Source organism: Crocodylus porosus, unplaced genomic scaffold (assembly GCF_001723895.1).
Source record: "Crocodylus porosus isolate Cpor-Errol unplaced genomic scaffold, CroPor_comp1, whole genome shotgun sequence".
In the NCBI taxonomy this organism is placed as follows: Eukaryota; Metazoa; Chordata; order Crocodylia; family Crocodylidae; genus Crocodylus; species Crocodylus porosus.
In genome coordinates this window covers 136,897,065-136,912,685 of record NW_017728906.1, presented here as the reverse complement: position 1 = coordinate 136,912,685, position 15,621 = coordinate 136,897,065, and positions in this window count along the sequence as shown.

Sequence of the window (15,621 nt, the reverse complement as noted above, 5' to 3'; positions counted from 1 at the left end):
TGTCAATACCTACACACTCCATACACCTACATGGATCACTAATTTGTATATCATGCACATGATGACATATATATATATATATATACACACACACACATACATATATATATTCACCAATTCACACACATATCACCCACCTACACATACACACAGGTGAGTTCCTAACTTCCTAAACACTCCTAACAGTATGTTTATGTGTGTGCTTGGGGTACCTGGGATACTTGGGGAAAGGTTAAGGTGAGAGACAGAGTTAAAGTATAGGGAGTGAAAGCTGCTAGAACCAGTGGACTACAGACAAGCTGGCTGAGGAACTGAGGCTTGGGGTTACTTAAGGTCAAGTGACCCCAGGGTTACTCAGGCTCACTTGCTGCCAGGGTGGAAGCAAGGGGAAAAGCCCAGTAGCAAGGAGGAAACAGCCAGGAGACAGACACAGAAAGCTAGGAGATCAGGGGAAAAGGCAGTGAGGACAAGGCAATAACAGTGGCAGAGATCAGGGGAAATGCAGTGAGGATGAGATGATAGCAGTGGCAGAGATCAGGGGAAAAGGTAGTGGGGATAAGGCAATAACAGTAGCAGAGATCAGGGGAAAAGGCAGTGGGGATGAGACAGTGGCAAAGAAACAGGGGTTTGCAGGCAGACAGGAACTCAGGACATCTGGAGCTACAGGAACGTGGGACAGGTGAGCCAGAAGCAGGAGAGGGAGAAATGAGACAGAAGTTGGAGAGGTGAGGAGCAGAGACTGGAGCAGGGCCGGAACCATAGTAAAGCAAAACCCAACTCAGGGGTCCAAATAACAGCTTTATTAAATGAATATTGTACTGTACAGCTTGGTTCCTACACACACTCACACAAGCACTCCCACACAGACTCACACCATGGTAGCAGGAGAAAGAGACTCAGTGGAAGGTTTGGAGTCCAGGTAGGGAAGAGAAATAGAGTTCAAGTCCTTCATTGAAGGGAGGGTGGGGGGTGATAGCTACCTATCCAGGCTGGAAAGAGGTCTTTGTCCAGCAGGTGTTCTCCAGAGAGGGGTTGCTGGCAGGGCCTCTGTGTGGATAGGTGGTGTGGCGTGGTGCTGGTCCAGATGGAGAGGGCATCCCAAGGAGTCAGTCTTCACTACCCCTTTTTATCAGGCAGACTACCTCTGACCTCCTATGGGGAGGGCCTTCCAGGCAAAGTCAGTTCTGTTCCAGAGGGCTCTAGATGTTCTTACTGAGCATGTGCAGCCTTGGCACAATGGTGGGTTGCCTCATCTTTTGTTTCTTGAATGATGATGGGTGGTTCCAATGGCTGGGTTGTTGGTCCAGGTACTGGTTTCGATGGTTTGCTCATTCAGAGGAAGCTATTTTTAGACCTATTGCCATTGTCTCTCAAGCACCCTCATTTGTTCCCACTCATTCAGGAACAAGTTACACAGGAGGGGTAGGTGTGAGTCATAGGTTACACAAGTGAACATGGGGCCAAAATGGAGACTTAACAGACAAAATGGAAACTTGACATGACTTATGCTTACTTACATATTTAGGCCTAAATCATATAGTATCAGTAAAACAGTAATATAGAACAGTAAGATCAATATACACATAATAATTATATAATATGAAGAAGAAGAAAAAACAAAACAAATACAACTTGCTACCAAAATAAAATGCTGAAGCTTATCCTATGTCTTAGCTCACTTATACTTATATATAGGGAACAGAGAGAGGGAGAAAAAGTTAGAAATGGTTGAAGAGGAGGGAATGCATTTTTAAATTAAAAACAAACAAACAAAACTCAGGGTTTTGCTACATGGGCACTGCCTGGAAGGGATTAAACAAGGTTTTTTTCCAATGTTATTTGTGCATTTTGCATTAAATAATTATTGAGGGAAAAAACCTGACTCAGTGCTACTGAAATCAGAGAGAAAGCTTTGTCACATGGTGGCCACCTATTTGAATCTACCTCCTAATGAAGCTGGAATACATGCTGATACTGTATTATTTGGAAAGCTTTCTAGGGACTTCCTTCACTTTAAGATATATCTCCAGACATGAGTTCTAAGTTGCTTGGTTGAAGGCAAAGAGATTCAACTGAGGGGGGCTAAAATCCAGGTTTCCTGTGTTGTTGGCAAGACTTAACCAGTAACTTAGTTACAGAAATTTTAACTCAATTAATCTTAATCAATGCTGCCTGTTAATAAATGTGGATACTTTCCTTCTCCAGTCAGAAATCATATGAAGACTTCTACATCAGGAGGAAATAGCATTGTGACCAGGTGATCAGGTGAAATATCCCCATTAAGAAAACAGAAAAACAAAAGATCTGTCTGTGAAGACATCTAATCACTGCCCATTAACCTGATTAGGGGAACTGTGCATTCTGAAAGGTACTGTGGGTATAATTCCATAGTCACATGCATGTGCTGCAGCACTGGGTGCTTTGAAAAGTGCCTGGCGCTGCAACACATACAGATGTATCGGGGAGAAATGTGTGTCAGTGCGCAGAAAATGGTGGTGGTCCCATTTTGAACTAAAACACATTGAAGATGTTTTAGTTCAAAAGCACACCACCACCATTTTCTCCATGCTGATGTGCATTTCGTCACTTATACAACTGTAAGCAACACCGCGCTGTGCGCATCAGCTTGCGTGCAGAGCATATTTGTCATGCTTTACTTAAAGTGCTATAAATTAGAAGAGCAGTAAATTGAACAGATGTTAGCTATTCAGTGGGCAGGAGTCATAGCCTGCCTGCACTGGCCAAGGACAGCAGGTGACAGGCAGACCTGCACACCTAGGAGGCTGCTGGGGCTGCCTCTCTAAGAAGCCCTGCCCCGCTCTCCCCCACCAGCTGGGAGCTGTCAGCAGTGGCTGGGATGGGAGAGGGAACCCCCATGCCACATGGTTCCCCCCTCAGATATCTGGATCAAATATTGTGGGGCGCAAGCTGGGTCCACAATGCAGGGGGGCTCCCTCCCCCCCACCCTAGCCTCTTGACAGATGCTGCCAGGAGCATGCTGGAAACTGGAGACCCTGCATCTCTGCCATGCAAACCTGGCCCAGCACTCCTCCAAGACTCAAGCCAGCAATCTGGGGGGGCTTGCACAGTATGGGGGCTCCCTCTCACCCCCACCCCAGCCTCTTGACAGCTGTAGTCAGCAGTTGCAGCATGAGACTGCCTGAACCAGCTTTTGGCTTCACTGAGAACTGGGGATGGGGGAGAGTCCCCCTAGCCCCCCATCATGTAGGCCTGGCCTGCTCTTCCACAACACCTGACCCAGCAATCCTGAAGGGAGGCCCATGTAGCACAGAGGCTCCCTCCCCACACCCCCCACCCAACCATGCAAAAAGGAGAGAGAGGGAAGGGCCTGTGAGATGGCAGGGGGATGTGGCTTACCTTGACTCATGATGCAATATGGTATAGAGGTTTAATAAAGTGCTCTAACCAAAGTACTTTAGATTGATACCACATCCAACCAGGGTTAACTTAAGATACATTCAAAACTAAGTTTAGTTCAATCTGGTCACAGCTATATAAGCTGTTTTCTTTGACCAAACAGAAGTGCATGACTGCAGACAGCTTAAAAATATCCACTCAGGTGAAAATCTGCCCCCTTGTTGCATGAGGTATCACATAAGGATGGTGCAACTTGCAGCATCTTTTGTAACTTGTGTCTGCAGAGTTCCTAGCCTGTGATTGTATTCAGAATGCGAGGGCGGAGGTAGGGGGTGAGGGGAGCAGAGGAAGTTCAGTCTGGGTTTTTTTCATCCCCACTGCCCCCAAGGGTTGGCGGGGTTATTGGAGCCTCCCTGAGCTGGGGGCCTCTGATTCACCCATCTTACCCTTCAGCACTGGTTGGGGAGCCTCAAGAATGAGCTCCCTCCACAGTCTTTCCCCTCTCCCATTCTGAAAACAGCGAGCACTGGTAGAGACCACTGGCCATTGCTATGGGATCCTGGCTGCAGGCTCCCAGTCCACAGCTAGATTCCCCTTCCCCCTTGAACCAACAGTGAACTTTTGTTTGGTCTGGGGTAACATTGTAACTCAGAACACTTTACGGAAATCATTCCGAGTTACAGCTGGGAGTTGCACTTCTGTCTGCACCCTTAGAGCAGGATCCAGCATTTTTAAAGCAGTTTATGTGCTGTGAATGCGCGTTCTGTTACACCTGTAAAGTGCTGTCTGCATGCTTAATGCACAATAAGTGTAATGTCTGTACTTAAAGACTAACTTGTTTAGTCTTCAGCTATCTGCCACGTTCCATATTTTGTGTTTGCAAGTAAATATGGGTGGACAGACTTTCTCAAGAACAAACACCTCTAAAAAGGTCAGAGACCAGGGAGAGGCATACGCTTAGAATTACAGAAAAGTAGGGCTGGAAGGCACCTCAGAAAGTCACTTAGTCTGACTCCTTGCTTAAGGCAGGGTCACCCCTATAGAAACCATTCCAAGCAAGTATTTGTCTAACCTACTCTTAACAACTTCCAAGGATCAAGATTTCACAACTGCTCTGGGTCAGGGATCAGCTACCTATTGCCCATGAAGCTCAAGTGTTGGTGGTAATTTGGCAGCAAAGGGCTTCTGCATTGATTCTTCACTACAGGTATTCTGAGGGTAAAAGGGATAATTGCATGCACAGCATTGGCCGGGGTGGCAGGAAGAGTCTGTGGCAGTGGCAGCAGCAGCACCTGAGTCTGATGTTCTAGCCTGCCCCAGAATGAGCAGCATTATTTTGGCCTTCCTTTCCTAAAGATGGCTGTCCTGTTCTGGGTCATTTGTCTCAATGCTAAACCACTTTCAGAGTGACAAACTGCTTCCTAATATCCAACCTAAATTTTCTTTGTTGCAACATAAGACCATTGTTCCTTGTCCTCTTTTCTGTGCCCATGAAGAATAATCTATCATAACTCTTTTTATAACCATTCTTCAGGTATTTAAAGGCTGTTAGGAAATTCCCTTCAGTCACTTTACAATCCAAAATAAAGACACCTAGTGAATTTTAAGCACTGACTATATTTTGTGGCAATTGACCCTGAACCAGTTTTAATTGTTCTTTGGAGCTTCAGATCCTAAATTCCATTTTATTTGCTTTTAAGTGCATAGAGAAACAATTTGCATATGGTACAAAAGTTCATCTACATGCTATTTTAGTTGTCTAAGTCCTTTTTTTAATGTGATCTTTTCATTCCATGTGCATCAAATGGCCTACTGCAGAAAAGGTAAAATTAGTATCGTCTTAAAGTAAATTATGTGATGTTCAGGAACTATCCCTCAAGGGGACCAGCTATGAATGCAGGGAGTGCCTTATAATTTACTTCTTTGACAGAAAATAAACAATCTAACTTTGCTGTACTTCCTACACAGTTTCCATATATCAGAGGTTTTTATTTGTTTTAGGTTTATTTAAGTAAACAATATTCATAAGAAAGTTCAAACAATGAAAGAATGTTCATAATTAATTCCACTCAGAAGTGAAGCTTTTCATGTTAGCCTAACTTTATCATAGAATCGATGACTCGGAAGGGACCTAGACAGATCATCGAGTCCAACCCACTGCCATGGGCAGGAAGGAGCACTGGTGGTCGGAGGGCTCATAAGACCCCAGCCAGGTGCCTATCCAGTCTCCTCTTGAAGATCTCCAGGGAAGGTGAGAGCATCTCCTCTCCGGAAAGCCCATTCCAGGCTCTTGCCACCCTTACAGTGAAGTAGTTCCTCCTCATATCTAACCTAAACCTATCCTCCCTTATCTGATTTCTAGCCAACTTTTTATCATATAATTTTTTTTACTACAAGTCTTGTAAACAATGGCGAAAGGGGGAAATGGAAGGAGGAGGAATGATTTTTTTTTTTTTTTAAAACTCTTGGATGGTCCTCATCAAGTAGAAATGGAGACAAGCAAATACAGAGTTCCTTTTGTAACAATCCAGGAGTGTCTACATGTGCAGTTGCTAAAGCAAGTACTAAATGTCTGTGGCCCCAGTGGTGCACAGGTTGTTTCTGATCCTATGTCACCATAGTGATGAGCTTCTGCACACTAGGTCATTACTACGGCAACATAGTGGTGGCATCACAGTTAGTGCCTGCTGATAATACATCCCCATAGTGATGAGCTATGTTGCCATAGCTCTTTGCTATAGTGATGTAGCATCTCGTATTGAAGCTCCTTCCATGTCTGAAAAAATTATAAAAAATGTGCACTAAAAATGATCATTGCTGGGGATGGGGGTTGATTTTAGGACATTGTTGCACTTTGGAACTCAAACTTTTAGATTCCCATCAAAAGTTCTGGGATATTTCCTAAAGTGGAAAATGTGGGCTCTAATCAAAATGGGAAATATACGCAGTGTATAAAAATAATCTGTTCAGTATATTTTTACTGTGGATAAGTCAAAAGCCCCTTCCTGCCTATTTATTTGGAAATCCAAAATATCCAGAATTGTGGTACAAAGCGTTAATTTTTTTAAAAACACAACAACTTGGAAGAGTCATACAGAGTTCATAAACAATTATTTCATAACTGCCTGAGTTATATTGTCCTTTATTTAAAGAACCTAGAATCAGCCACTCTTGAAAACAGCTGAAGAAAAATGTGGTAGCTATTTTTGATTCCCTCCTGCAAGAAAATTGATTCACTATCTCAAATTGCAAGAAAACTCCTTCTAAACAATATTTGTGTTTTAATATTATTACTTATATCCCAGTACAGGGAGATGCCCTAGTCTATTAATCTTGTTAGAACTTGTTATTTTTTTTTCCATGTTTGCCTTAAAAATGGTTGTTCCAGTCAGGAGTTAAAATGCAAATATCTCACAGTTTTTTCTTGAAGAATTAAAAAAAAAAATCTTCTTTGTTAGCATTAACTGATTCTCTTTGTTTTCACTAAAAAAATCTCAATGAAAAAGGAAAAGTATGAATGTAAAGGTATGATATTGGTTTAGTATTTATTAAATAAAAAAGCTGAATCTGTCAAGGGTTCATGTTTCAAACTGTATAACAGTGATGAAAGGAAAATTTGTCTCTGACTGTGGTAGTATAAGATTTTCATTCACTGATATATTGTTATTGCTTTCTTATATCTTTTTACATTGGTCCTGTTCACAGCATGTGTTTGCTAAATTAGATTAATATACGTTTCTAGCTTTACTTTTTTGCCACTGTAGAGGAAAATCAATTATACAAGTGTAATATTAATGATAGAGCAAGATATGTATGTAATTTTATCAAACATTTAACAAAATGCTATGTTAGAACTTTGCTTTCCAATAAAAATAAAGGTCTTATCTAGGTTGGAATTAGTATTGGCTTCCGAGGTTATGTCATCTAACACATACCATAAGAAGGATTTTTGTGACTTTTATTTGAAAAGCATTAGAAACGTCAATGATTGTAGCTGGTCTTTAAAGGACAATGTGGCTTTTTTGTCCAGTGCAATGTCATTTAGATACTGATGAATTTTTAAAGTGTTAAAATTGCCATTAATAAGCTATAATTAAAAGGACTTTATATTGCTAACTAGGTCTACAAAAGGGTGCTTTGTGTTTTTGCTGGGGGGTTGGGTTTTTGGGGGGGTGGGTTGTGGGGGGGTTTTGTGGATCTCTGGATTTTTGGGGGGAGTGTTTCTATGTTTGTTTTGTAACGCTAAGTTGTAAACATAATAGTTAAGCACATACTAAAATTATATGTGCATCAGGTTTTATTTAGGTTCTTCACAAAAAAAAGTTGGTAGCTTGCTCACATCACTGTGTTTTCCACAGTTCAACAAGAACAGCAGACACTGCACTGAAAATACCAAAGACCTATCAGATATACTATAGCTTGGAAAAGAGGAGGGCAGGCAGGATTTTCCCACACTCTCCAGCTCTGGTGTCACAAATGCATACCCAGGGTACCCTCAGAGCCCTGAATTTCTCCCTACTGCCATACTGCTTGTCACAAAGAACAGACTATAGCTTCTTCAACTAGGGGATGGTGTTCTAGGAAGATGGATTTCTGGGAACCAGAAGAGGAACCAGCTGACAAAGAGAAGGAAGAGTGTCTTTACACACAGGCTTGCTAACCTAGCAAGGAGAGTTTCAAACTAGATTCACTGGGGGATGGAAAGTAAGGGCATTTATACACATACATTTTTGTACTCAGATGCACTGAAGATCTTGCGCATTAGAGCAGACTCAATTAATCAAGTATGCTTTACATGCAAGCTGACGCACACGGTGCTGCATCACTTGCAGTTGCTGCATCGCTTCAGCTTGCAGAAAATGTTGGTGGTGCACTTTGGAACTAAAACACCTTCTGTGTGTTTTAGTTCAAAAGCATGCCACTGCCATTTTCTGCATGATGATATGTATTTCTCTGTTTATACAACTGCAAGCAATGCAGCTCTGGGCACTTTCAAAGCACCCAGCAATGTGGTGCTTGCATGTGTAAAAAAGCCCTATAGCTCAGAGGCAAGTAAAGAGTCTGGAGACATGGATAAAAAACTTAGTAAGGGGAAGAAAGAATGGAAACCTTAACATTGTTCTCAGGGAGAGGCTAGGACAGTAGATTTGACAACTGTCCTAGCACAATCACAAAATTATGATGTAATTAAGATTACAGAATCATGGTGAAATAGTTCACATGACTGGAGCATGATCACAGATAGTTATAGCTTGTTCAGGAAAACTAGGCAGAGACAAAAAGGAGTTCTTGCCTTTATATAAATTCACTGTATGTATGTTTGGAAGTGAAGTATGAAGTAGAAGGTAGCTGTATTGCAAAACCTCTGGGAAAAAAAAAACAGAGAGGAGAACTATAAGGGATATGTCATGGTGGACATTTGCTACAGGCCTCCAAACCAAGAAGAGGAGGTGAATGACATCTTTTCTAAACAAATGATGGCGCTTCCAAATCACATGACTTGATTTTCATGGGGGATTTTAATTATCAGAACCATAGGTACTGACTTTTATTTTTGCCTGGGGTGTGGGGGAGGTAGGGCTAAGATGATGGACATGTGGAAAGTTTTACACATTTCAGGTGGTAGTCCTCTTTCCCAGGGGGGCAGGCCCTTTGGGCCCCCAAGTTCTCAGCTCCTATAAGCAGAACTTCTGCTGAAAGGGAGCCATGGCAGTTCAGAAGCAGTCCAGCAAATTCCTTGGCAAGTGTTGGGCATAGTTTTTTTGATTCAGGTGATAGAGAAGACAATGGGGGGGCAAGCTCTTCTTGACTTACAGCTCTTAAAAATGGAGATATTATTTGAGAATGTGGAGGTGGATGGTAACTTGGGTGACAGTAACCATGCAATGATAAAATTCAAAATCCTAGCGGGGGGAAGGGAAGAGCGCGCCAGAAGAAGGACAGTAGACTTTGTAAAGCAAACTTTAAACTCAGGGACCTAGTAAGAGGCAATTCTGAGGAGAAAAGGAGTCCAAGTGTACAGGCTGTACTTTAAGGAGGCTGTCTTAAGGGCACAGGAGCAAGCTATTTCAGTACAAAGGAGACCAGCCTGGCTAGACAGCAATCTCTTTAAGGAGCTGAAACTCAAAAAGGACCCTATAAAAAGTGGTCATAGTACTACAGAAGAGTATAAGAGTATCAACCAGGCATGCAGGGAAACAAGAAAGACAAGGCAAAATTTGATATGCAGGTGGTAAGGGACATAAAAGGCAATAAAAGGGGATTCTGCAGGTATGTCAAGTCATAGGAATATTAAAGACAGCATAGGTCCCTTACAGAATGTGAAAGGCAATTCAGTTAGAGATGGGGAAGGAGACAAGCAAGCTAAGCTAAAGTAATGGCAGAATAGGTTAGGGATTACTTAAAGAAGCTGGATGTTTTCAAGTTGTCAGGGCTCATTGGGATGTACCCAAGGATACTGAAGGAATTGGCTGAGGTAATCTTGGAGCCATCAGCTAACTTTTCTAAGAACTTGTGGAGTTCAGGTGAGGTCCTGGATAACTGGAAAAGGGCAAATATAGGATCCATCTTTAAGAACGGGAAGGAGGATCCAAGCAACTATGGACCAGTCAGCCTGACCCCTAAACCTGGAAAGATTATAGAGCAGGTCTTTAAGAAATCTATCATAAAAGGAAATCAGATTGGCCAGGTATGACTTACCAATGTCGATGAAGGTCCTGATTTGCAAGGCTGTCATGCTGATCACCCTCCTCTACTGCAATGAAACCTGGACCATCTACCAATGCCACATTAAGACCCTTGAGAGCTTTTACCAGGGGTGCTTGTGTTGAATCCCAGGAATCAAATGGGAGGCCGGCCAGACCAGTGTGAGTGTTCTGCGTGAAACTGTGTTCATCAGCAACAAAACCTTACTCTTGAGAAATCGATTTTGATGGATGGGCCACTGCATCCAGATGTCTGAGAACTGCCTCCCTTGCCAGATTCTCTTTTCCCAGCTCTCCATTGGCCAATGCTCAAAGGGCAGCCAAAGGAAACAATACAAAGACACACTTAAGGTCTCCCTCAAGCATGGAGGTATCGACACCAAGGGCTGGGAGGAGCAAGCTGCTGACCATTCGGTGTAGTGCCACCTGGTCCACCAAAGATTGCACCACTGCAAGGCCCAACAATTCAATACTGAGGAACTTTGTTGCCTTAAGAACCAGGGAAGATGTACTTAATGGTCGATATTGCCTTAAAGTATGCTTTAGTTATCTGCAAATGGGAACCTATTTTTTGGTTCTCATTGATTATGGACCATTTCTCCAGTCTGTCTGGGTCATGCTGGATTATAGCCCTGCCCTCCAATGTTGTAGTCCTCCCTAGAGGGTGTGGCTGGATTATACAACCTTATGAGATCCTTTCCAGCCCTACTTTCTTATGATCCTATGACCAAAGTTGGCTCAAAAATAGTTAATTATCCCCTCAAGCTTTACCTCTACTGCCCTTGCCCTGGACCTCACAGCTTCAGCGTCGGAGTTCCTTCTAGCTCTGGTGGATTTCCTTTGGGTTGTGAAAGAATTTTTAGGTCCTCCTTTCTGTAGAATGGCAGCCTGGAATATCACATGTCCAGAACAAACTCTTCACCACAGGCAATCAGTAAGGAGACAAAAAAGGATTTATTATATAGGGAAAAAAATAATTATACAAAAAAACTCCACAAGTCTGGAGACAGAGCAAAAATATAAAGTTTCTTATTCTTGTCTGGACCCTTGAGAGAACTACAGTGCAGTGTTTTTAGAGATAAGCCACCCTGCTGTTTATAGCATCCTTGGCTGCTGGGGGTGTGGGCTTTCCAAAGGCTGGAATCTAAAGACCAGGGACATCATACAGATAGCCTCCCTAAGTAACTCCAAGCTATCTGCTCCCCCGCCCCCACCCCCGACACAATCCCACACACACACTGTCTACCATGAATGTCTGGCTCATGCCTTCACTGTTGTGTGGTTGTTTTCTTTTTCTCATTACAAGCAGACAATAACTTGAGTATCCATCCCATCAGTAGCCACTCCTAATCAGAGACAGAAGAGACAGTTGTCTCGGTCCTAGTATCACAATAACAGGAGATATTAACAGATACACCTAATCTCTCTTTCCTGAATTATGTATTCCTCAGTTCCTTTGATTAAACTATGACCAGAATTGTAAATATATACACAGACAGTATTATATACAGACAGTATTTTTAACATAATCTATACAATAATAAATGTGACATAAATGGATACAGCATAGAACTGGCTTTCCAACCAGACCACACATGCCACATCAGTGAGACAAACACAAGAAAATCTGCATAACACCCCATGAACCCCCAAAACATAATGGGGTTTGTAACACCACCCCCATGACTTTACCATGCTATCCCAATCCAGGGTCAGCATATTGGTCATGCACTCCCCAGTACTTGGTGAAAGGAAGGCAACAGAAGGAAAATCTAGCCTCCTCAGCAAAGTCTCAGACCACACAACAATGCCCTCTAGAATAGGGGCCGGAGTCCCATTTTCCCAGCCTGCTTATTTACTTAAGATCTCTGGAAATGTTACTCTGTCACTGAAAGTCAATAGGATCTTGAGTCTAAGTGCCTGAACTCCAGATTCACAAATGTATGTTGATGATGAAATATGTAGACAGGTGTCTAATGGGATTTACAAAAGTATCTAAATTGGTTCAGTACTTTACTCCTATTGAAATCAATGAGTTAGGTACCCCATCAGCTTAAGCACTTTCTAAATCCCACAAGGGTCTATCTTTTATCTTTAAGTATATAAATACTTTTTAAAATCTGTACTTAGTCATTATTGAAAATAAGGATTCATGGTTTCATACTTAGATACCTACATTCTGCCAAGTTTTTAAAGGAGTTCCAGGCACACTGAGATGTGTCAGTTGTAGTCAAGGCATTACATTTGTGTGTCAAAATCTTACATTGTCCAAAGTGGGTGGAATATGGCAGGAAGAAAATTTTATCCTATGAAAATAGTATGTTAAATTTCTATTGAAAATAATCATAGGATAGAGATGTAATAATCATGTAAAATGGACATGAGTGTCCTAAAAGAACTAGATTAGGGGTGCCACAACAACTCAATAAATACAAAAGGCAATGTAACATTGGATACTTTTTCTAATACTGGTTTGGACCTTTTTTTATTCTGGGGAATTCATGATAGTGAGTTTCAAGCAGAAAATCCTCATCAATATCAAATTAACTAGCATCAGAATCTGAATTATATTTTCCTACTACCACCACATGCTCAGAAGAGATTGAATTATTGTTGTTATTTTTTTTTTTACTGATCTAGATATTTTGACAACCACAAATAAGAAAGATACTGACAAATTATCCTCCTCCTCTCAAAGGCTATGTGCTCAGCTGCTCTTGAGAGATCATTCTGAGGCTCGTATTGTATGTTTGCACATAAATTTGCAACCTTACCTGGTTCCCCATTCCTCTTACATACATATGCATCTTGCACACGTATATCTTACATACTTATATCACATATTTGTATATAAACAAAATATAGATGTAGATATAAAAGATGGAATATACATCTTGATATAGCTCAAGATCTGTGAATAGACCGACTTTTCACTTTTTTAGACTTTTATTATTAAAGTGTTAAAACCAAAATGCATGGCCTCACAAGTGGCTGGGCATGAAAGCATTCATCAATCAAAGTTTCATCATAGATAGATATTCTTTCAATCTGGTTATTTTCCTCCTACTATAGGAGTCGTCTTACAGTTTGGCCAACCAGGGTATATTTAACCTTGCAACACTTCAATATAACTAGTCTAGCAAGATAAAAGCAGTGCTATTTGCTGTACACTGTGGTGTTCCAGCAGCTGCAAGTATCAGAGACAGAAACTGCATTTTCTTATCTTTTGCTGTTCTTTTCTTCTGTTTCTTTTGTATGTGTTTGTCTTAAAAAAAGATAGAAGGTCAGACCTGAACAATAAAACTTGAAAGGTACAATCTAAAATTGGCTTCCACTTTTTTTTTTTCAGCAAGGACATTTAATACCATATAAGAAATAAACTCTTTCCTTTTAAAATGTATAAACAAATAGAGAGATGGTAAAGAAAAAGGGAAAAAAAACCCCACTTTTAAAAAGAAGTCCCATTTACTTGTTTGATTTTTTTTTAAGTTCTCTATTTCCTTTCCTTGTGGGTTTAAATAATTTTAGATAAACATGTTTTGTGGTGTAGAACAGCTGAAAACGAAGCCTGGACAGTAAAACCTTTATTACTATAACTGCATTCAGAATCAAAGTCATTATTGCAAGTGAGTCCATTTAGTTCCAATCAGGATATGAAAAGACCAGAAAGAAGGTGGGCTGTTAGAATAGAAATGATTAAGAAAAGAAGTGTAGGAACAGTTACTCTTGAGGAAAATATTAAATGTGTATCATTATTTTTGGGATACCAGTATATCTGGATTCCAGATAAAGGGGAAGTTTATGTAATAGCAGAATATGTACTAATTATTTTCTTACACACTGGAGGTGAGTTTAAAACTGGGAAAGTAAACATCTCCTTACCTATAATTGCAAAGCCATCAATACATATACCTACAGATGGCATATTGAAAAAAACTAGGTTGGGAAGATGTCTGAAATCATGTAGAGAAGCATTGACTGATGGTATACATAGCATGAATAATAAATATATTGAGAAATAATAACACTGATTCATGAAGAAATCAAATAGATTCCTAGAGATGTATGGAACTGAAAAAAATAATTTGTAGAGAAGAAAAAAATGCTGTTTTCTCCCTTGTTAGATAATCACTGTTCTCTATGTGGCTATTTTCAAAGAGGCATTTTCACCGGAAGGTTTGTTTTATTTGGTTGAAATTTCAAACTACAATTTCAAACTTTGAAATATGTAAGTTAGAGTCAGATTTCATAATATCACAACTTCTCCAAAGTTCCCTAAGAATGTTTTTACTTAGGTAGAACCCATTTCTTCCAATGACATAAAGCATTCTTAATTGTTGGGACAGTGGTCCTGTCCAAACTATGTGCTTGAATATAAAATATACTTCAAGTCATTCCAGAAGAAAAAAAAAAAGGAGTTTTTGATACACACTGCCAGGGATATACACAGATTCCAGGAGCACACCATGGCCATGTACAGGTGTTACATTTGTGCCCGGAGAAAAAAACTTTCCTCCTGGCATGAAAACAGAGCTATACAGCCATTCAAGTGCTTTTGTGCAGAATTTGCCCCAAGAGAGTTCTTTTTTTTTGAATCAGGTACATCTCTTGTCTTCTGTCATAAGTAAAATGGCTTTATGCTTCTCTTGGCTGCTAAGGACACAACAGTCCTCTGCTTTCCCTACATCCCTCCAGTGGAGAGGGAGGAAGGGAGAGCACTGGCTACCTGACAGCCCACCCAGGGGTGAGCTATCAGGGATTCCTGAGTGACCCTGACCTCTGTCCTGTAGTGCTAGTGGGTTCTAGCACTGGGAAAAGTCTTCCACCTAGTGCCTGTCCTACTAATCGCCTCATTGTTGGGATGGGGGCAGAGGCTATTTTGCTGCAGCTGCCTGCTAACTGCTGCCTTTACCCTGTGTGCAGCTGCAAGAGAAAGAAGTTGTTTGTGAGAGCTTGCACTGTTTCTGAGATAAGGTGCTCTGTGCCAGGGAGCTGTGAGCTGCCCCACTCAGATCAGGGGTCACGTGTGCAGAGATTCCCAGGGACCATGGTGAGATGGCCAGGCAGGCCTGGGCCCCGGCAGGCACTGACTGAGCCCCCATCCCTGCTTGCTCTCCAGGGGCTGACACACTGGGAGAGTGACCATGGGCCTGGAAGAGTCACTCCTCCCCACACACACATCTTCCTGCCTCCGTTCCTGGCTCCCAGGCTTGAAGTGCTATCCCCATCATGTAGGTGGGTGGCAGGGGTGAGGATTGCAGAGCCTGCAGAGCCAGGAACTGGGGTAGGGAAGGTGTTTCCAAGCCTGGTTCCTGGTCTCTGCAAGTTTCCCTTTGCCATCCTAGCCACTCAGCTGGGCACAGACTGCAAAGACTGAAGGACCAGGAACCAGACCTCAGGCTTTAAATGCCATTCCCATCTCAAGGCTGTTCTGTGTTATGGCCCCATAGGCTTTAAATGCTCTATGTGCTGCCTAGCTGGTTGGTACATGGTAACTTACAGTCCAGGGTGCTGGGACCCAGGGTTGCTGAGCTTGTCC